The 21682-nt window shown below is 38.4% G+C and overlaps 1 protein-coding gene across 2 annotated transcripts in view; it reads right to left on the bottom strand.

The window, feature by feature from the left end:
* The window catches only part of fndc3ba (fibronectin type III domain containing 3Ba), a 158531-nt gene extending 138489 nt beyond the window's left edge, over positions 1-20042 (bottom strand). For both annotated transcript variants that reach the window (XM_067362243.1, XM_067362246.1), the window contains exon 1: positions 19912-20042. The gene's annotated coding sequence lies outside the window, so the exon portion shown is untranslated. The remainder of the gene's footprint in view (positions 1-19911) is intronic.
* Positions 20043-21682: the final 1640 nt, after the last annotated feature.

The following is a 21682-nucleotide window of genomic DNA, read 5'->3' as shown; positions in this document are numbered from 1 at the left end:
GCCAGACCCGGAGATCGGCTGAATGGATTCAAAAACGGTAAAACTCAACTGTTTAACACTATAGGGGAGTTGGAAAATGAGCCCATTTTCCAAAAAAAGTGGAGTGTTCCTTTAATGGAACCATTATGGATCAGGAGTAGTTACATTATTTACGATTCACATTTAATTCACACATCTTTACGATTCACATCTGATATGCTGATTTGGTGCTTAAAGGGATAGTTCACCCAAAAATGAAAATTTAATGTTTATCAGCTTACCCCCAGTGCATCCAAGATGTAGGTGACATTTTTTCTTCAGTCGATCACAAATGATGATTTTTAACTGCAACCGCTGCCCTCTGTCATTCAAATCATTGCAGTAGATGGGAACTTCATCTATAAGAGTGAATAAACCTTGCCATATACTTCAATGAGCGCGAGACATCACTTGCGTTGTCAGAGCGCGATCTGACCTCACTCACCGGAAGCTGAACGGAGTTGGACATAGTGGTGTATTAGAGGTAAAAAATGATATAAATACTGTTCGGTTTCTCACACAAACCGATCGTTTCGTGTCTTAGGACATTAATGTGTCGTCACGAGCCGCAGGGTTTCATTTGGATTTGTCTAAGCAAGGTTAATTCACTCTTACAGATGAAGTTCCCATCTACTGCAATGATTTGAATGACAGAGGGCAGCGGTTGCAGTTAAAAATCATCATTTGTGATCGACTGAAGAAAAAATGTCACCTACATCTTGGATGCACTGGGGTTAAGCTGATAAACATCACATTTTCATTTTTGGGTGAACTATCCCTTTATGAAACATTTCTTATCAATAATCAGTTATCGTTTCTTATCAATAATCAATGTTGAAAATGGTTGTGCTGCTAAATATTTTAGTGGAAACCATGACAAACTGTGAGACTTCAAAAGAACAGTATTTTAAAGAGAAATCTTTTGTAACAAATTACATTAATGTCACTTTAGATCTTTTTTTTTTTCATCCTTGCTGGATAGAAGTATTAATTTCCTTCAAAATAATAATAAAAAAGGTCTTACTGACCCCAAACTTTTATAGTGTATATCAATGCTTAATATCAACTCACAAGTCAAAAACTGACATTTGGCTGTTCCTGTAGCTCAACTTGTAGAGAATGGCACTAGCAACATCACAAAATGCATTAACTGATAGCATGTGCACATGAGATGTTCTATAAGTCACTTTGGATAAAAGCATCTAGGAATAAACGGCGTGTCAATGTAATCAATTATGTCGATTACGCCCTGTTTATGTTCATCCCTAACCCCCTGTCATGTTTCACACAAAACAAAACTCTAGAGCAGATGCTAATGGCTAGTATGGCAGTGCTGCCACATACGGTTACGATTTTTTCAGCGTGAAAACCCCATTCTATAACCGAACTGACACCTACACATTTTCAGGATTCACAACAGTGTTCTTGACAAATCCACGCTGAATAAACGGAACCGCACAGGACAACTAGTTGTCTGCCACATCATAATGTGAGAGCCACAGTGAACTGTATAATCATGACAGGTTTAGTTTACTCACGGACACAGAGAAATGATTTGTGTTCATCAAAAGATCCACTGGAGCTGCGGTGGGTTCAAGCTGTGTGTTGCATTATGGACATCACCATTTTTGATACTGTTGCTCAATGCGGTTGTGAGTCCTGGAAATGTGCAGGCTTGTATTAATTGCCGCTGCCACACTAGCCATTAGTATCTGCTCTAGAGTTTTGTTTTGTATGAAACATGACAGAATTAGGGATGAACAATGTGTAATCGACATGTTGTTCCATCTGCTTTTATCAACTGTAAACTAGTCAACCAACCATCACGTCCAAAATTGGCCAATAGCTCAATGACGGAGGCACCTGAGAGAACCTTCCCCCAGCTCAACCTTAGCCTGACCACGTCTCCTCTGGCAGTCAGGAGGGTACTCGAATTTGGTGGGAAACCGGCTCTCGCACGTCTCCCATTAAGCTCCCTGCACCCAACAATAGGTATTGAAAAGAGGGGAGCAGAAAGCCTGGCCCCAGAGTGAAGCACCTTTGTGCAGGCAGCTCAGGGTGAGGTGGGGTGAAGGCGGGTCTAGGGGGTTGGGAGGAATGCAGGAGACTTCTGTTAGCTTTTACACAGAGGCTCAGTTGAGAAGCGATGGAGATGTGTAATAAGGTCTCTCTGGAGCAGGGCTGAACTAAATGAGTGCACCCATTCAGACTGAGCCAGGGAGTTCAACAGGTTCAGACACTGAGGGCGGACACGTGCATACCTGCATAATGCACCGAGAGGTACGCGTTCAGCACGCCTACCTGCCTACTTAGACTGCATCCATGCTGTGCAGTTTATGTACCACACACAGAAGAACGGTTTACTTCATATTAGAGAGAAAGAGAGAGTGACAAAGAGAGACTATATGTGAGGGTTATTTTGGGGCGGCCCACACCGAGCGGAGTGAAGTGGAGTCGACCCGTTCCCTGTAATTGAAGTAATGACATGCCGTTTATGCAAAGGAGCATTGGCAGCACAGGAATTTCTCTGCACTAAAGTTCCCCTCTACTACAGAAAAAAAAAAGACCTCCCCCCGCTGCTAAGTCATGTCTTGACAGGTTTCCCTGCTGGAAAAGCTGCGGCCCCAGGGCAGGGTTTTGCTAGAAATGGGATGAATGGGGGAGGAGAGGTGAGGCGGGGAGGATGTAGAGGATTTTTATATCCACACTTGAAAGAGGAGGGTCCAAGGACACTCACTGTCCTCATTCATCCTCACTGTTTTTATTGCCAGGGTGGGACAAAAAGAAGCTTTTCACCTGATGGCAAAAGAATGGAAATCTTCCTGGTGTACGAGTAGGACCCTCAGCTAGGTCTGGACGATTTATCGAAAAGTAATCGAAACCGAAATTCAGAGCCTCTAACCGACGGAATTTTCCCATGTCGGTTATTTCGTTTTTTTAATCCTGTTAATACTTCCCCCTTCAAAACATACTACCACGTGTGTAGTCACGTGACTCTGCCCCGTCCAGTCAGTGGCATGGAAGCAAAAAGGAGTCGAAAAACTCAGTCAACACACAGCAAACCCCAAAGTGAGATCTCTTTCGTTTGTGTCCTTACAAAAGTTTGTCAATTGTATGATAAAAGGCTTGCCAGTTTGAACATTCAAGTGATTTTACACCATTCAAGAACATCACGTGAAGATCACGCGCATAGAGGAGTGCAGAAACTCGTTGTCAACACTGTCCTGTGATTTATCACTAAAGTAGCTTAGAAACTCAAAAGTTACAGCATATATTTTTCTACTTTTTAAGTAACTACTTACAACCCACAGCTTTACAATTAATAGAGTGACGGTATGACTAAAATTCACACACAATCGCTAATGCATTAATGCATTCAAATAAATGTACTGGTACTGTGCTATGTTATCTGTATCTGATTTACAATGAGCAGAAACGTAAGAAATGTTATGAACCATAGATAAAATAACTGCTGAAAGTGAGCACTCTTTCACTTTTTTTGCAAGTCTTTGGGAACAACTAGAAACTAACAAATTTGTTAAGCACTAATATAAGATAAATAGATCGATCGAAAGACAGACAGATCTTATTTTTATATTTTTTATCATAATTGAATTTTTACTCTTTATTTGTTCCTTTTTTTTTAGCCATTGACCCAACTGCATGCACTGCTGAGTTGAGGGCGCCACAGACGTCCCTGCTTCCATGCAGTGATAGTTCATACAGCCTCAAGCATTATCTGACTTGCTCTCTGCACCTTGGCAAACATTTTAATGTTAAAGCTAATCAAACAACCATTGAAGTTGCATTCTGTCAATAATTACAAGAGAGCTGTCAATAATTACCCGTTCTCATTATGTTTTGACAGTGCAAGCAGTACGTATGCCACTTCAGATAAACAAGACTGGGGGACACTTGACTCTAAACCTGAAGAGAGGAGGCCTGTCTGACAGACTCAGTTTGTTGCACTGGGGAGTTGTCAGGAACAAAGGCTTCCCTGTGCATGGAGCCAGCCTGGGACACAAGCGTTTTTATAAGGCTGATTGAACACAAGAGCACCTCAAGAGCCCTTAATAAGAACAAAGAGTGCAGCAGCAGTATGCAAGTGAAATGGCACATGAGGCAGTCTTGGATGCTATTGAAATTTCAATGACAATTTCATCAAAAGACCTTCTCATTCCACAGCAACACCTTACAGTCCCTCACCTGGCTTCCAGCAAATACCAGTCATTTACAGAAAAATTTCCAGGGTTCTTGAGCTCTGACGTGTCCAGACCTGGCCTTGACAAATGGCAGCCTCAGCATTTCGTTCTTCTAAGTCTACAAGTTTTATTATACCACCATGAATGCACAGTTCAGAGTCGTCATTGTCTCTCTACAAATCTGTTAAAAAACAAAATCTCAGACCCTGTCAGTCTTTTAGCCCTAATCAAAAACATTCACATTCCAAACCAACCACACTGAAGCTGCAGAAAAATTCCTCCAGCCTCATAAAGGCAACCAAGCAAATGTTCCCAAAAGTTTTCAAAGGCATATTTTTGGAGAGAACGTGCTTTCCTTCGAACTGCTGGAACATCAGCTGGCACCAGCTTCCGCCTAAGCAAGTGGTCCACGAAAACAACACCAAAAGAGCTGTGGCTTGTACAGAATAGGTGGATCTACATTTTTAGAGGTCCACTGACTTAAATGCATTAAAGAGGCCAAAATGATGATAGCTGTGGTTTGCTTATGAGAAGAAAGAAAAAAAAAAAAAAAAAATGTTGTCAGAGGACCCAGTCTCAAGTATGAGAAGCCAATATCCCAAGTAATACACAACAGTCAGTTTTTCCAATAGTGCTTCCAGGACCAGTGCAAAAGAAACAACTGACAGAAATTAAATTGTTTGAGGTCTTTAAAGACAGCATGAAAAAATAAATTAATCCTATTAATTTTGTTGAACATGTAAATTTGCGTGGAATGAGTTGATTCGTTGTGCTGTCTTTGTGTTCCTTAGATGAATGAAAGTCTTACAGGTTTGGAACGACTGGAACTATCCCTTTAATCTCCTGAATGAACAAAACATTTCAGGATTCACACTTGTAAGCAACTGCTGCTATAAATCCCAAAATGTGACTGAACACAGTCATAGTAAACACCTTTCCTAATTAGGCCTAATTGCACAAGCCTTATCTTTTGTCATAAAAAGTACCATTAGGTAAAAGTTCATGAATTCATTAGTTACAGTTTTTATTGGTAAATTAACCAAAGGATTAATCGACAACTCAGAAAATAAAAGATTAACAGATTAATTAAAAATAATTGATAGATTAACCATTTGCAAAATATTGTTAGTTCCAGCCCTACTATGGTTACTGAAAAAGAATACAGGCTTGAGTACCATTGCACATTCATACAAACGCAACGTAAATGATTTAAAGGTGCTGTAGAACGTGTTTTCAAAAGATGTAATATAAGTCTAAGGTGTCCCCTGAATGTGTCTGTGAAGTTTCAAAATACAAAATACCCCATAGATTTTTTTTTTATTCATTTTTTTTTAACTGCCTATTTTGGGGCATCATTAAATATGTGCCGATTCAGGCTGCGGCCCCTTTAAATTCTCCTGCTCCCCGCCCCCAAGCTCGCGACTACCTTAAACAGCATAAACAAAGTTTACACAGATAATATAACCCTCAAAATGGATCTTTACAAAGTGTTCGTCATGTAGCATGTCTAATCGTGCAATTACAGTGTTTATTTGGATGTTTACATTTGATTCTGAATGAGTTTGACAGTGCTCTGTGGCTAAAGCTAACATTACACACTGTTGGAGAGATTTATAAAGAATGAAGTTGTGTTTATGAATTATACAGACTGCAAGTGTTTAATAATGAAAATAGCGATGGCTCTTGTCTCTGTGAATACAGTAATAAACGATGGTAACTTTTACCACATTTAACAGTACATTAGCAACATGCTAACGAAACATTTAGAAAGACAATTTACAAATATCACTAAAAATATCATATCATCATGGATCAGGTCAGTTATTATCGCTCCATCTGCCATTTTTCGCTATTGTCCTTGCTTGCTTACCTAGTCTGATGATTCAGCTGTGCACAGATCCAGACGTTAATACTGGCTGCCCTTGTCTAATGCCTTGAACATGAGCTGGCATATGCAGATATTGGGTCGTACATATTAATGATCCCGACTGTTACGTCACAGTCGGTGTTATGTTGAGATTCGCCTGTTCTTCAGAGGTCTTTTAAACAAATCAAATTTACATAGGAAGGAGGAAACAATGGTGTTTGAGACTCACTGAATGTCATTTCCATGTACTGAACTTGTTATTCAACTATGCCAAAGTAAATTAAATTTTCCATTCTACGACACCTTTAAATGATGTAATGATGTAAGTGACTTAACTTCTATTGAACCCAGAATATTCCATTAAGTAAGGTGAGTGAGAGAGGAGTTTTCCATGTATTGAAGGGTGAGGTTGGCACGATACAGTAAGAGCATTCGGCAGCTGCTTTGAAAGCCATTACAGGATAGAGACAGCGCCAGGGCATTATTTACACCCTGTCAGCAAAGCACACAACACTTCCATGCATAACCCAGTCACAACATCCAATGGGGCAACAGGCATCTGAAATCATGCCATTGAACGTCAGCTTTGTGGGAAAGCGATCAAGTTGGCTTGACCTGCATCATTTCCCATGTGATAGAGGAGTCAGTGCGTCTGGACCCGGCCGCATCATTGCAAAGGTCTCCTCGGAGCTCAGCTCGCTCCCATGGCAGTGGTCGGTAAAATGAGCTTGCAACAAGTCTGGGCACTGATTCAGACTCAAATTAGAGAAACCAGGAAAACTACACATGATCCTTTTGGGCATTGGATTTGCAGCAATTCCACATACACACACACACACAAACTCTGAGATTTAATGCCGTTTTTATTGGGAGGGCCAGTAAAGCCAGCTGTTTTGGAACATCAGCAGAGAAGGTTCCACTCCACAATTCTTCCGGTAAACAAGCAGAGCAGATGCTGTGCACAGAATCCCAAAGCACGGACCTCAGCGCTGGCCTCACACCCCATCTGACAGAACCTCCTGCTCCACCACCCTATTCTCATTACGTCTGACTTCAATGACAGACACTGTTACAGGCTGGATGAGAACCAGCTTAGGGGTCTGCTTTTACAGTAACACAAAGCCAGAATGGCTTTTCGTTTTTGGCATTAGTTTCCATCCCCCCTTACACATCTGGAGTCTGCAGATGTTAGAAGAATGCGTGAACTGCCATTACACCTCATATACGCACACCTTCAAAAACATTAGGATTTAGCTCTAGTTTGGCCATCTATTTTGTCAGCTGTAAAGAAAAACGTTCTCAAACAGGGCATGTACCCTCACTTATTCAAGAAGTGCTGCATGCTGTTCTAGCAGAGGGTCAGATTGCACTTTGAGTGATACAACAACCTTACATCATTCTGATAGATTCGCACTGAGACAGGTCACTCCTGCTTACACAACATCACTGCTGACAGCTGTATGAAAACACTACGACAGGTTGCTCCAGGGCTTACTGACACCGGCCCACCAGGTTAATCAATCCTTAAACAACTGTGAACTCTATGTGGCACAGTACTTTGATATTGTCAGTGGCAGGTGTCCCTGTCCTGGCTCACTGCTGTATGTACCTCATCTAACGCTTCACTTTTGCAGGATTTTACTGTGATGCTTTCTTAAGGTTATATTTACTGAAACTGATTATTACATTTGTGTGAACTATTTTGTGCGAAAACTTGTGAAGGTGAGAACAGAAATATTCAATAGCTTACAATATTCAAGCTTAAAAGGATAGTTCATCCAAAAATGAAAATTGTTATCATTTATGTAACCCTAATAGTTCACTTTCAAGGTTTGTACTGTAAATATGTTTGACTATTAAAAGGTGGGATATTTTTTTCTATTGAAAGGTGATTTGACATAACAGCTCACTTTCAGCAGTTATTTTATCTATGGTTTGTAAAATTTCTTACAGATTTCTTCTCGTTGTAAACCGGATAAAGATAAATTAGCACAGTACCAGTACATAATGAGAGCGATTGCATGTGTGAATAGTCATTCCGTCTCTCTATTAATCGTGAAGCGGTGGGTTGTAAATAGTTACTTCAAAAGTAGAAAAAATATATGCTATAATAACTTTTGAGTTTCTAAGCGACTTTAGTGATAAATCACAGGACAGCGCTGACAATTAGGTTCTGCTCCTCTCAGTGCGTGCGATCTTCATGTTTTGTGCAGCTACTGTTTGTATGAGTGTTTGTGCCACAATGCAGCTGCACGAGCACGGTAGCTCGATATAATAATACACATCTGATTTTCTAAATCGCTTGAATTTCCAAACTGGCACACCTTAAAACACATACAACTGACAAAGTTTAGTGAAGACGCAAGGCTCACTGCTCGCGCGCCGTCTCCGTGTGTTGACTCGGCGTTCACCAGTGTGTTGACTGGACGGGGTGGAGTCACGTGGCTACACATGCTAGTATGTTTTTAAGTGAGAAGTATTAACAGGATTAAAAAAAAACTAAAAAAACGACATGGGAAAATTATGTCGGTTAGAGGTTCTGAATTCTAATAAAAGGTTCTAATATATTTGTAATAGGGCTGACCGATATATCGCATGAGATTGTCACGCACATTTCGTCAGTAAAGCCGGTTCCCTGACTACCGCTAAATCACCATAACCTGCTTTCAAACGGAGCGGCATTTAATAGACAGAGCCGTAGTTCACTGACAAGCCACGCAATATCGCATTCATTTTCGAAGGCGATTCATCTGCAATATGAACACGACATTGCGTGGCTTGTCAGTTAATTTGTAATTATATATATATATATATATATATATATATATATATATATATATATATATATAAAGACAAATATTTGACTATAGTACTGTAAAATAAAAAGTTTATTGTTGTTGTTGTTTTATACATTTACATTGATTGGCTCCATCTTTTTCATCATAACAAAAAAATCCATCACAATGCATTCAACAAATTAAAAGGAAAAAAAATTGGGTCTGCTTTCCATCACAGATGCATTGTATTAAGGATCAGGTTTTTGCTGGAAAAGACCAGCTGCCAACTGTCCAGTCAGATGTTTCCTCTGCAGGTGCAGTTCAAGATTGGCTAGTCAAATTAACCTGGTTAATGTTGGGAATCTGTGAGATATAAATCTAGATGGAAACTTAAGGGGAAGAAAGGATGCTGTTACACCAGCCACATCTCCATTAGGTTATCATAATAATCAACACATAGAAGCACACAGTGTGCTTTATGGGCAGCACGGACAGCAGCAACACTGCTTTCTCTGTTTCAGACAGTTGAGGAGAGGACTCGCTCCACACCACGTCATTCAGGAGTTTCCCCCACCCCCGACATCTCCCTTTTGCCTCCAAACAGTCCGTTGTTCATGGAATTTCTTCACAGGAGAGAATTTTGCCTAGTGCTGGCACACAGCAATACAAATGATTTCAAATTTGCAGCTTGTGAAGTAATGATTCAAGCTGTACACAACGCCTCTTTAACATTTACCATTTTTCATGTGTGGGAATTCGCCCCGTTTATACATTCCTCTGAGATCATAAAAACCCCAGGCTCTTGCATAGACCTGAGACTGGTGTTCAGTGTCACTAGGCAGATCATGTTTTATGCCAATTCTATTTCTTCCTATACTACATTTTATCCCGGTAATCGCACAAATTATCCTACTGGATGTAAGACGGGATTAGTTTTGGGAGACTTGAGGGTACCTTGAGGGAGCCTATCAGACCTTAAGGTTAAAAAGATTTGTACATCTGATCAAGGAGCCTCACAAATTTGATGGTAATGAAAGCCGGCCCAGCTGGTCAACCAAGTCCAGCATCCACACACAAGCCATACCATGAAGCTCGGCCAAACGAACCCATATCATGGTTTATAGTTTTTGTGCCAGGCAACTCGCCTTTATGGGAAAGGAAAAATCTCCTCTGGAAAACTCTGGCCTATAGCCATTATATGAAAATGAAGCAATGGCCGCCCTGAACAATGCCATTCTTTCAGAGGGAAATCAGACAGGCCTTGGGAACAGCAGCCTAACTATGCTTTGAGGCAATTTTGGCAGGAAGACAGGCATGGACCAATTGTACACGTTCTTTCTCATTCTTTCTGCCAACCATACAGCATCATTATCACCAATGGTTACCTCAGACTATTTCAGACTAAACTAAACAGGCTCCCGAAAACCACAGGGGTGAAAAGTAGCTCTAGTCTCTAATGAGGGAACAGACATAGATGGAGAAATTTCTCCTTTAGGTACATTTATTGCTCAAGTATCTTAAATTGCCAACAGATCCTATTACTAATAAGCAGAAAACTACTTCTCCTTGAGTTTTTAGTACAACTAGCATTGAATTAAGGCCTCTTCACACCAAAAATTATAACATTTAAAGATAAATATATTTGTGTCCACACCAATGGACTATTATAATAAGCACATGCTGCAGTTATGTTGTCTACTGCTTTAAATGCTTGAGGTCTTTATTAAGATTAGGTGGATTTCGATTGGCTGCCAATGTTTTTATCATTTATCAACAGTGTTGGGGAAAGTTTCTTTTTAATGTAATGCATTACAATATTGCGTTACTATAAAAGAAAAAGTAACTAATTGTGTTAGTTACTTTTAATGGAAAGTAATAAGTCAGTCAATTAATGGGAAAACAAAATAACTTGCATTACTTATTTGAAAAAGTAAATCAGATATTTTGTTTTAAATTTAAAAGTAATGCGTTAGTTACTTGGATACTTGGACTTAAGCTTCACAAACAGACCTGAATTAAATTAATATGTGCGCAACACCCACATTAAGTAATTTTATGCATAACCAAGAACAATTAAAATCTTTGTCCATTTAACCATATTTATTTAATTAACTTAATTCATTTAATTTTGGCCTGTCATTAGCATAAGCTACCACTGAAAAAAAAAACTGTTTTTGTCTGATTGACTAATATTTGAGTTTTTTTTGTCTCAAGTGCAGTTACTCAACAAAGACAAGTTGCCAAGTTTTCAAAAGCTATTATAGAAGAGAAAATACCAAGCTAATGCAACAAGATGAGGAACTAGTACTAGAAAAGTCCCATATGATCCAGAGGTCAGATTTTTGTAAGCAAAGGTTTCCGAGTCAGGAAAGACAGGAACTCTAGAGATATTCAATAGAAAATGGTTCAAAAGATGAAACAGTCAGTCTATCGTTTAGCAGCAATGAGAGCAAAGCGACTTGACGCTGCCAAAGAGAGCAAGAGAGAGAGAGAGAAAACTCATCCAACCATCTGGATGTGGACTAGGCAGAAGTCCAGGAGGCAGTAAAATTCCTTCCAAGTCCCTGACCGACGTGCGACTGCCACGTAGCTGTTAATGCAAGAGGACAGAGAGGAGGGAAGAGGCAGTCTTATTCCTGCAGATACACCTTCCCACAGAGCAACATAAGCACATCTGCCTGTCTGCCTACACAGCACACTGATATTGAACTGCAATATCACAGTTTTGATGCAATATGATAGTGATAATGATTACTTGGAGAGGTTCATAATAATAGAATGTGTTTATGGGCGTCAGACAAGTCTCTGACGTGGAGTTTCTCACATCTTTGAGGTGGCGTCCAAGCCTCAAATCCTTTCGGAATTTTTTTTTTTTACTCACTTCTATACACATTTATATACATTTTATAAGCATTGTCAAAGATTCATTTTTTTTTTTTTATTTACAAGTCAAATCAAGTCAATTGATTACGGTGTTGTTATTTTAAACGAACTATTATAAAAGGTTTTGTTAACTGAACTATAGCTGAAATGAAATAAAATATATTAGATGAAAAACTTAAAATTTGAAATGCTGCCTTAGCAACTAACAAAAATAAATGAAAACTAAATTTAAGCTAAGAGTACTAAAGTGACTAAAACTAAAAGCTAAAATCAATTAAATTAAATTACTTTAATAATGCTAAAAATATTATTAATAAAACAAATTAAAAGTTACACATTTTCCATTAAAAGTCAGTGAGGTCCATTGTCATTTTGTTTTTAACCACATTGACTTTCATTGTCTTTCATTGACTTTCAAACAGCTAAAAACAGTTCCAGACAGAAGGGATGATAGAAATTAAATTTTTGGCTGAACTATCCCTTTAAGTGTGACATTTCAGACTTAAGTTTCCATTTCTGGGTAAACAAATGCTGCTCTGAAGGAGTATCCCCTTATAACCTCATTTAAATTGAAGAATGATGTTCAGTGTGTGACATTAAAGAAAGAAGTTTGAAAGATTTCTGTAGTGGGTTGGTCTAGACTTGTTGGTGACTCAGTCTGTCCACAAACAGGAAAAAACAGTAATGTCTAAAATACCATCAATATGCACCTCGCTACTAAGAGTGTAAACAGCCAGTTCATCACCACACAGCTCACAGATCTCAACTATCCTGAGCTTTTTTGTTTTCTGGCACACTGAACTTGTGTTTAGACCAAGCTGAGAGGAAGCAGCCTAACTCCCACAAACACATGAAAATGACTCACTCCATACACATGGCTGTGCTTCAGGATTTTTCCTTCTTTTTTTCTTTGGAACTTAGGAAAAAGAGTTCAGATCAGTGAGGAGGATCAGTGCATGAATCAAGGGCAGTGAGAACATTCACATATGCAGTTATAATCGAGCTACAGTAGGTTTTCACATAGTCGAGCAACAGTCTTCATCTTCATCACGTGCCATTTTTAAGCAGTCAGCTCTTTCTTCAAGAAAACACATCCATGGGCTAGACGTTTACCATGACAGTAAAGTATTTTCAAGACAGACAAACTCATAAACCTCAAGTTTCCCCACACAAACCTCTAGTCAAGGTTGCATTTCAATGCGGAAGCAGTCAGTTTTGTCCAAGAGTCCAGATTTGGATGGACATTTTATAGTCCTGGAATGCTGAATGAGTCAACACTTTGGTACGGCTGGATCCCATGCCCAAGCCAACATTCAGGGCTCCCCCCAACCCCCAGCCGAATGAGGTGTGATGAATTCAGTTAGAGGAAGACACAGGGAATGGGGTGGTGGGGAGGGGGTGTTGAAATTGGGGGGACAGATTTTGCTCATTTGTCCCACATGGCTGAGCACGCTCAAAGAGGGCAGCTCAGTTTAAACAAACATAACCATTTCCTCCTCGTTGCACACAAAGCCTTTAAACAGAAACCCGTCCGTCGCTCCTCACCGGGTCATTTGGGGGAAAGAACAGCTAGCCGCCAAAACACAGCCAGCCCTGTGTGGCTCAGCGTCTGCAGACACCCTGAAAAAGCTCAAACATGGTCCTGCTTCTCAACTCCACCTCACACACAGCACTGATACAGCATCTGTACAGGGAATATATCCAATCATTTGCTTACGGACAAAAGCCTAGACAACTGTAAGTCACTGAGAGACTAAGCTCTCTAGTTTCTTCTAGGCACATTTACAAATTAGGGATGCATGATGTGCCATAATTGTCGACTGATGGAGTTCTTTTATTTATTGGTGGATGTTAAAGCTGCAGTCTGTAACTTTTGGCGCTCTAGTGGTTGATAAACAGAACTGCATGCGTCTTGCTGAAGAACACTGTGGCCAGAGCTACGTCTCTCTGTTTATGTCTATGACAAGTCACGCAGGTATTGTGCTACTCCGCAGTGGTACGACCTGAACCAGTCTAAAATAGATTATAAACACTTATTATAGGTGTACCGTAGTGATTCAGAATAAGACAAAAACATGGTTTGGAAAATGGATTCATGATGTATCGCTCATTATATAATTTTTGAACGCAGAGTTATGGACAGCAGCTTTAAATAAGTACTATATAAAATAAATAAAGTTAATAAAAAAAGATAATAGTAGATGTAAAACATTTTATTTCACAATATTATTATATTATGTAAAATTAAATTACCCATATAGTATTCTCACCTCATTACACTGTCATTTTATTACCAATGTGTAATATATCATAAATGTTTTTTATATTAATGTGTAATATAATATTTAAGTGCAATATCTTCAGGTGAAATAATTAAATATTTTACAAATACCTCTGTGTAAAAAAAAAAAAAAATTCGTAATCTTAAATCTTAATCATTATTTAAGCGCAATGTTCTAAGTAAAAAAAAAATTTTAAATGCATTTAATATTCAGCAATAAATATGTTTATGTCATTTTTGTGTAATATCAGTCATTTATGGGTTATCAGCTATACCATCAAAATACTTATTGGACAGAATTTTAATATCTGTGCAATAATGAGTGAATATACCAAACAAGAAAACATATAATTAAAAATAAATAAATAAAAATCACATTGACTTAAATGTGAGAAATGCGAAAAACAGGAACTGAAACATAAATTACTGCTAAATTACAAAGTCCGTAACAGGAATGTTAAGGAGCAGCCTTTTCACCCCATGGTGACTCTGGAATGCTGTAGAAAGTGAAAATTCAACATTGACACATTCCTCCAGTGCCACCTGGGATGCCATTGCCCTCACAGCAATGGCTGTCATTCCCATGACCTCCCTGTTTACTTTATTTTGGTATTTTGGTAATTTCACACATCCAAAACATGGCTACTGAACAAAGAGAGATGAGCGGTACTAATCCAAAAGAATAATATGAATTAGCTGGAAAAATTCACCAGGCTGAAAGAAATCTGGCCAGTAAGAATGGATAGCCCCCGTCCACCCCTCCTCGCTCTCAGAGGTCAAAGGGTGAAATTCCTCATCTTCCATCAGGCCTCCAGATTTCACACACCATAAGGGGGAGTGCTTAAGGAGGGGGATGGGTTAACAAGACCCGGTGAGATGGAGAGATTGTGGGAGGTATTGGTCGAAGGTCCTGCTGGTAGGGGGGTGGGCATAGAAAAACAGGAAGTCTGGGACTACAAATATATGCACAGTGACACTGCTGACATGTGTTTGCACAGGGTAGCTTGTGAGGCGATCGGACAGAGCATACGTACATCGTAAGAGGGCATTGTGTGGATTACAACAGACTGTAGAAGCAATAAATGCACCAATATAAATGCAGCATCTGATGCCAGGCTCTCATTGCATATACACAGCAGCTAAAACAGTCTCCAGTCAAATAAAAGCGTCATTAATGAGCTGCTGTCGCATCTGAAGTTTCCATCGTCCAGCTAACAACGGCCGTCTCTGCACTCTGAATGCTAATGCAAGCACGAACATATACCATTGGCCACCTGACCAAACACTGAGTGTTTTTCCGCTCTGCTTTTAGCTAAATGTGCAGGCCTGGCCATTTGAATAATGCATTGGCATGACAGAGTGGATGCATGTCAGGAACCAGAGTGACATGGAGTGAGTAGCAGCATCTCACTCTCTTCACCAATAGCAAAGAAAGAGATACACAAATCAACATTCTTGCATTCCGAAACAGCTAAAAGTAGCGCGATGGAATAAAACCGTTTCAATGCATTTTTACAACTCAAAAAAACAATCTGCCTGATAAGGAAATTAGGTCAATGTATTTAAGTATATAAAACATGTTTTGTAATCAGTCTCACAAAATCAATAATTGGCTTCAAAATATATTATATAAATATGAATATTTATCATTATTAGCCAAAGTTTCCATTCCTATTAAAATTCTGTCAAAATTTACTCACACTCATTTCAAACCTGTATGACTTTCTTTTGTGGAACACAAAAGGAGACATTTTTAATTGCAACTGTTTCAGCAAAATTTTGCAGGCAAAAAATGTGTCACTAGCACAGCGATGTATAAAGCACAGTTTACATAAAAGTCACTTTCAACACTTTCTGTGGGTCAGCATCATGAATTCATTTGACCGAAATCTGAATGTGGAACATTTTCACTCTCGTGCAAAACTCCCAATCACACGGATTCCTATAAGAATGTCTCGATTGTGCCAGTAAATTATTGGCAAGTAATGAAAAATGTGTCCACATCTTAAGGGTCCAAAACAGCCTTGGACTTTAGATAAAGTCATACAGGTTTGGTAAAACATGAGGGTGAGTAAATTATGACAATATTCTCTTTTGGGTGAACTATCTGTTTAAAAGTGAAACATACATGGCAGGACAAGTATAAAAAATAAAAAAAGAGTGTTTTCTTCCCTATTGTAATGTATAACTGAAACAAGAAAAAAAAGGTATGGCTGGACTTGATTATGTAAATCGGGAATTGATTGAGTCATTGTAGTTTGCTATTGTTCGATCTCATGTCGCCAGTAAACACATCAACAGAGAAGAGAAGTTTTTTTTTTTTTTTTATTTAAGATTATAAGGGCACATTAATTAAAAAAAAAAAAAAAAAAAGTGTATTATATATATATATATATATATATATATATATATATATATATATTTATGTGGCCAGATAAGTCATTTTATAATAAATATTACAATATTCCATTAAAAAAATAAAATAAAAAAAAAGGTCAATTTTGATTTCATGATGACTTTATAGATGCAACTTTTCCAAGAGGGTTTAACTGTATGAACTTGTAACAAACTAAAGCACAAGACGCCATCAACATGTTAAGATATCAAAACTAAAATTCAACTAGTCTACTCTCTTCACCTCTAGTCGGTTATTGTATGAAATCCAAAGCAGCTTGAGAAGGTATGTTATGGCATCCAGCAAAAGCATCCTGCAGCTTGTCGCTTGCACTGTGGGTAAAGTGATGGTGTGCAGTTAGGTGGAGATGGTGGGAAAGGGAGTTGAAAGGCCTCTTTTATCTTCATCTAAATCAACTGTCAACAGTAGTGTAAATCACCAAGAAGACAGAAAAGCCTAACATGCAAACATAGCAGCTCTGTGCCAAACAAACATGCATCACATTCACCGGGAGAAGAAGCTCGGGTGCAAACGAGACGTGTGAGAGCCGACAGCATGAAAAAAAAAACCTTGGTGATTACTGTGATGCAGAACACTGTTTTTAGCTCCTCTGAATGCCACTATATGTGGCCGTGGTTGGCTGATTCAAGATGAGCAGCATGATCCTGATTCATGGACCAGCTGACAGCCACATCATCTCAGCATGCATATTTCCCAAGCACTAATGGTTAAAGCACAGATACGAACTTGTTCTGTCTTGCTTAACAGTTGAAGAGACGCTGGATTTCTCTGCCTAATGAGATGAAGGGAAAAGGAGTCTAATGATAAGATGATGAGACTTCGCTGACCAAAACTATCCCTGCATTTCTACTCATCATCCACTCTTTTTTTTCAAAACAATGCAGATGAATGCCACTGAATTCAATGAATGTTACAGAGACAAAAGAATATACAGTAGTAATGAGGCATTGCTATCTCAACCTAGACAAGATTGATTTTGGAATCAATCTACCGAGCAATAAAGTGTGACTAAGAGATGTGAAGTTGCTTCAAAGGGCACCAGTCAGAGAAAATCAGGAAATGTCCTCAAGAAGGTGGACTCTCCACTGCAATTAGGAACAATCACAACAGATTTTATCACGCTGCACTGCATAACATCAGCACACATCAAAGCACAGAGCTGCTCCCAGATTGATGGAGAACTGTAGGGGGGAGGGGATGTGTAGTTTTGGGTAGCCCCTGGGGAAACAGACCTCCAGCTCACCAGGTACAACCCCATGACCTCAAAGGAAGAGCACATTCCTGCAGCTATGCCCAATCAGAAAGTTTAACTCCCCACGCCAGCTCTCTCAGCACAGCACCTAGACTGATGAAACAGTGGCTGCTAAAGACAATCCATCAGATATCGACCAAAAAAATAATAAACCTACTTTGTTTTGAAAGCATACCAATTATATGCTGTTATTTTCTCTGCACATTTTCATAGTTAGTACGTGCATTTGAACAATGATTCTCAACCTTTTTGACTCCAAGGCCCACACTGTATATATATATATATTTATTTCAACAGCCTTTAATGACAATAGTCACATTTACAGTCAGGCTGTCACTATATATATCTCATGAAAAAAAACAAAAAAAAAAAAAAAACAGACAGGGTCTTGTATCATTTTTGCAATAATGTACAGTCATTTGGTCATTATTGCACTTTTTAAATAGCTATTTAAAAAAAACAATAGATAGATATTAAATACTGATTTTTATATAGAACACTAGCACAGCTATGGAGGGAATATAGTTTTCTAGAGAAGTTGTACAGTGTTCCCACGGGTAATAGGCATTATTTAGAAATATGTGTGTTGAATGCTCTGACTGACCAATCAGAATCAAGTATTCCAGAGTGTTGCATAATGCAAGCATAAAATGCAGCCACTCATATGTTTTGGGATTGACTTTTTAACATTATATGGAAAAGAATTTTAAGCTTTGTGTGCATTTGAGAAAAATGTCCATTGGGGAAAAGTAAATAAAAGAAAGTAGCAAGGACCTAAAACAAGCAGGAGGGGAAAAAATCCATTGCAAGTTGTGTGTATCATTCCATGGGAAGTAGGGGGAAGAGGGGGATTCAGTCCACACAGACCTCTAAGCTGCAGTTAAAAAAAGTTAAAGTGAAAAACTATGCATTTAGAATATTTTACCCATATTTAATTGTCTTATATAACTTATTTTAAATCATCTTGTGGCCCCTATGGATGACTATTGGGCCCTGGGCCACTGGTTGAGAACCACTGGTTTCAAATAATAAGAAGAAGAGGAATGCAACATCCTATTTTCCTGCAGATATTTTTAAACACAAGTTATCATGAACCAGTTCAGCAATTTACATTTTAAAAAGTTATAAAATCCCTCACTCAGCTGGAGAATGCAAACCTGACGTCACTGACTGCAGATCACATTTCTCCTCTATCTAGATATTTTTCTTCTTTCTCTCCAATAAGCCCTCTGGATCCAGGCAGGAATGGACCTCATGGTACAATCTATCTTGAAGCGTCATTTCAGTGCCTGACAGCATCATCCAAGAGATTAAAAAGCGACCGTTCAAAGTCTTTTTCCAGAGCTGCTAATTAGTGAGCTTTAATTCCCCGCACGAAAGAGCAACTGATGTTTGGAAAAACGATGCACGGCGTTGCATTAAACCAAACCAATAAAAAGAAAGAAAAACAGAAAGTAGTATCGAGAAGTATAGATACTTTCTGCACAATATATGACAGGACAAGGACAACAACAGCTAATGTTGTCCACCATAAACAGACACAGCTGTTGAAGAATAGGCTGTCTGGAATACTAGGGCATGATGGAGTTGACCAACTTCACTTCATCCATCACCAAATTCCTTTAAATCTTTGCCAAATATTATTCAACATCAATTCCAGCAAATGAGTGTTTTGCAACACTGTAAGCGCTTAGGAAAGACATCTGGAAAGACAGCGAAATTCAGCATCCCAAATAAATTTCACCTAAACATTTTATATCACTTATATCAAGACTGTCGGATAAATACTAAATATTTTTAATAAAGCAAAAGTCTAACTTTTTTTCTAACGTTTACGTAACAGTACGCGCTAAATAAAAAAATAAAAAATCCAAAATTCCAAAGTTGGAATTCAACGACGAAGACGTCAAACTATGAATTTTCTCGTAAATTTTCTTACAAAGTTGCACGACGAGTTTTAAGCATCTTCAGGTAAATAACGGTTTCTAAAAAGAATCAATGCAATACTGCCTGTTTTCTTGAAGAATAACTAAGTTTTCCGTTCCATCTCCTGGTTGGCCAACTAACCCAGACTCCCGGCGTCACCGCCATCCAGACACAAAAATGCACGCAACTTTCCCGTTATGAGCATATTTTCATCGTTTAATTGGGAAAAAAGCACACAAACGCGAACTGTAGCCAAAGATAGAGCTAGTAAGCGATAAGAAAAACTTACCTCGCTGCAATAAAATGATCTTGAAAGAAACTCCAGAGCTCCACTTTCACCCCAGACACAACTTTGGCAATCCTTGCTCCAGTCTGCTCCACCAGCGCTCAGTCAGGGGGAGATTCCGCGGCCATGTCAATTATGTCCCACAGCACATGTGAGCTTGATCCTGCCCCCTTTACCGTAAGCACCCATATAAACGAACTTCAGAGCAGAGGGGAACCATTCAAAGACGATTTAACCTAAAGACCACCACCAGACACATGCACAGACACAGCTTTTACTATAGCCTACACGACAAAAACAGTAGCCGAATGCTTTGGTTCATGTTTGGTTCAGTAGTCCCAGTCAGACTGTAGGATGTTTTTATGGATTTTTACAAGATTACATATTGAAAATCAGGAGACAAATTGGTTCATTTTCTGATTTTTTTTTTTAAATAAACATCGGATAAACTTTCAAGGAGACACATGGACAATAGCCTAACTTTAAAATTAGCCTATGTCATTGAAAAAGATTCTAATTTAGTTAGCTAGAAATCTGTACTAGCATACTAATGGTCTAACTATTTTAGTGTTTTTTGAGTGTTCGTTGGTACTTTTTTTATGACATTTTTATGAAAACAAGCTTTTCAAAATAATTCAAGATTATTCTTAACTGTGACTATGTGATTATAATATGATGTTACTATTTTTTTTTTCTTCTAATTTGTAAACAAAAGTAGCCTAATCTATCCAAAACTGAGTATGGTGTTGGTTTTCATTACTGTCTACTGTGCTTTGTTGTTTATGCAACACTTAACAATAAGGTTTCATTTGTTAATACTATTAGTTAATTAAAAATTAACTAACAATAAATTATACCACATTTTTAAATCTTAAATAATGTTAATTTCAACATTTGCTAATACATTATTAAAATCAAAAGTTGTATCAGTTAATATTATTCAATGGACCTGAGCTACAGTAGACAATTGTAGATTTATGAACTAATTAACACTAACAAATATGAGCCTAAAAATACTGCAATAAATGTATTGCTCATTGTTAGCTAATGCATTGTAAAAAAAAAAAAAAAAAAAAAAGAGGGGATAACCAAATTTCATTCATCGATCAATATGAATGTCATCATATTGCGGGACTCTGTTTGCTGCACTATCCTTTGTTTGTATCATTTTGCAGATTTGCAGGCTTGTCTGCAAGCTTGCTAGTCTGTCATCAAGACAAATTTAAAAAAATTAGATGGATCATTAAACTGTCATTCATGTATGAAAACTATTTTAAGTCCACTGCATATCCGTGACTCATGGCATAATTATGTAGGTAGCTGAAAATACTTTTTAAATCTCAAAATCAGAAGAGCACAGCTGAACAAACCCAATGCCCCTTGTCCTACATTTCACTTCGCTGACAGTGGCAGGTAAGTCACACGGTGTAAATGTGTCTGCTGCCACCAGCAGGACAGTAAATGTAGGGCAGGACGAACACAACTACTCATTTCTCATTTAGGCTCCTATAGAATGTTTAATTAGTGCTATTAATTGCTCGCATTGTAGCGTTTTTTGACATTTCTTTCATGGGAATTAAGTGATATGACCTCACTATAAAATCCTTTGCATCAACCTCGAGCCTTTAAAGGGTTAGTTCACCCAAAAAAAATAATAATGTCATTTATTACTTACCCTCATGTCGCTCTACACCCGTAAGACCTTCATTCATCTTTGGAACACAAATTAAGATATTTTTGATTAAATCCGATGGCTCAGCAAGGCCTGCATAGA

This window comes from Chanodichthys erythropterus, chromosome 16, assembly GCF_024489055.1.
Source record: "Chanodichthys erythropterus isolate Z2021 chromosome 16, ASM2448905v1, whole genome shotgun sequence".
NCBI classification, from domain to species: Eukaryota; Metazoa; Chordata; class Actinopteri; order Cypriniformes; family Xenocyprididae; genus Chanodichthys; species Chanodichthys erythropterus.
Note: the sequence above shows the minus strand (reverse complement) of the source record. Positions and strands in the feature narration are given on the sequence as shown.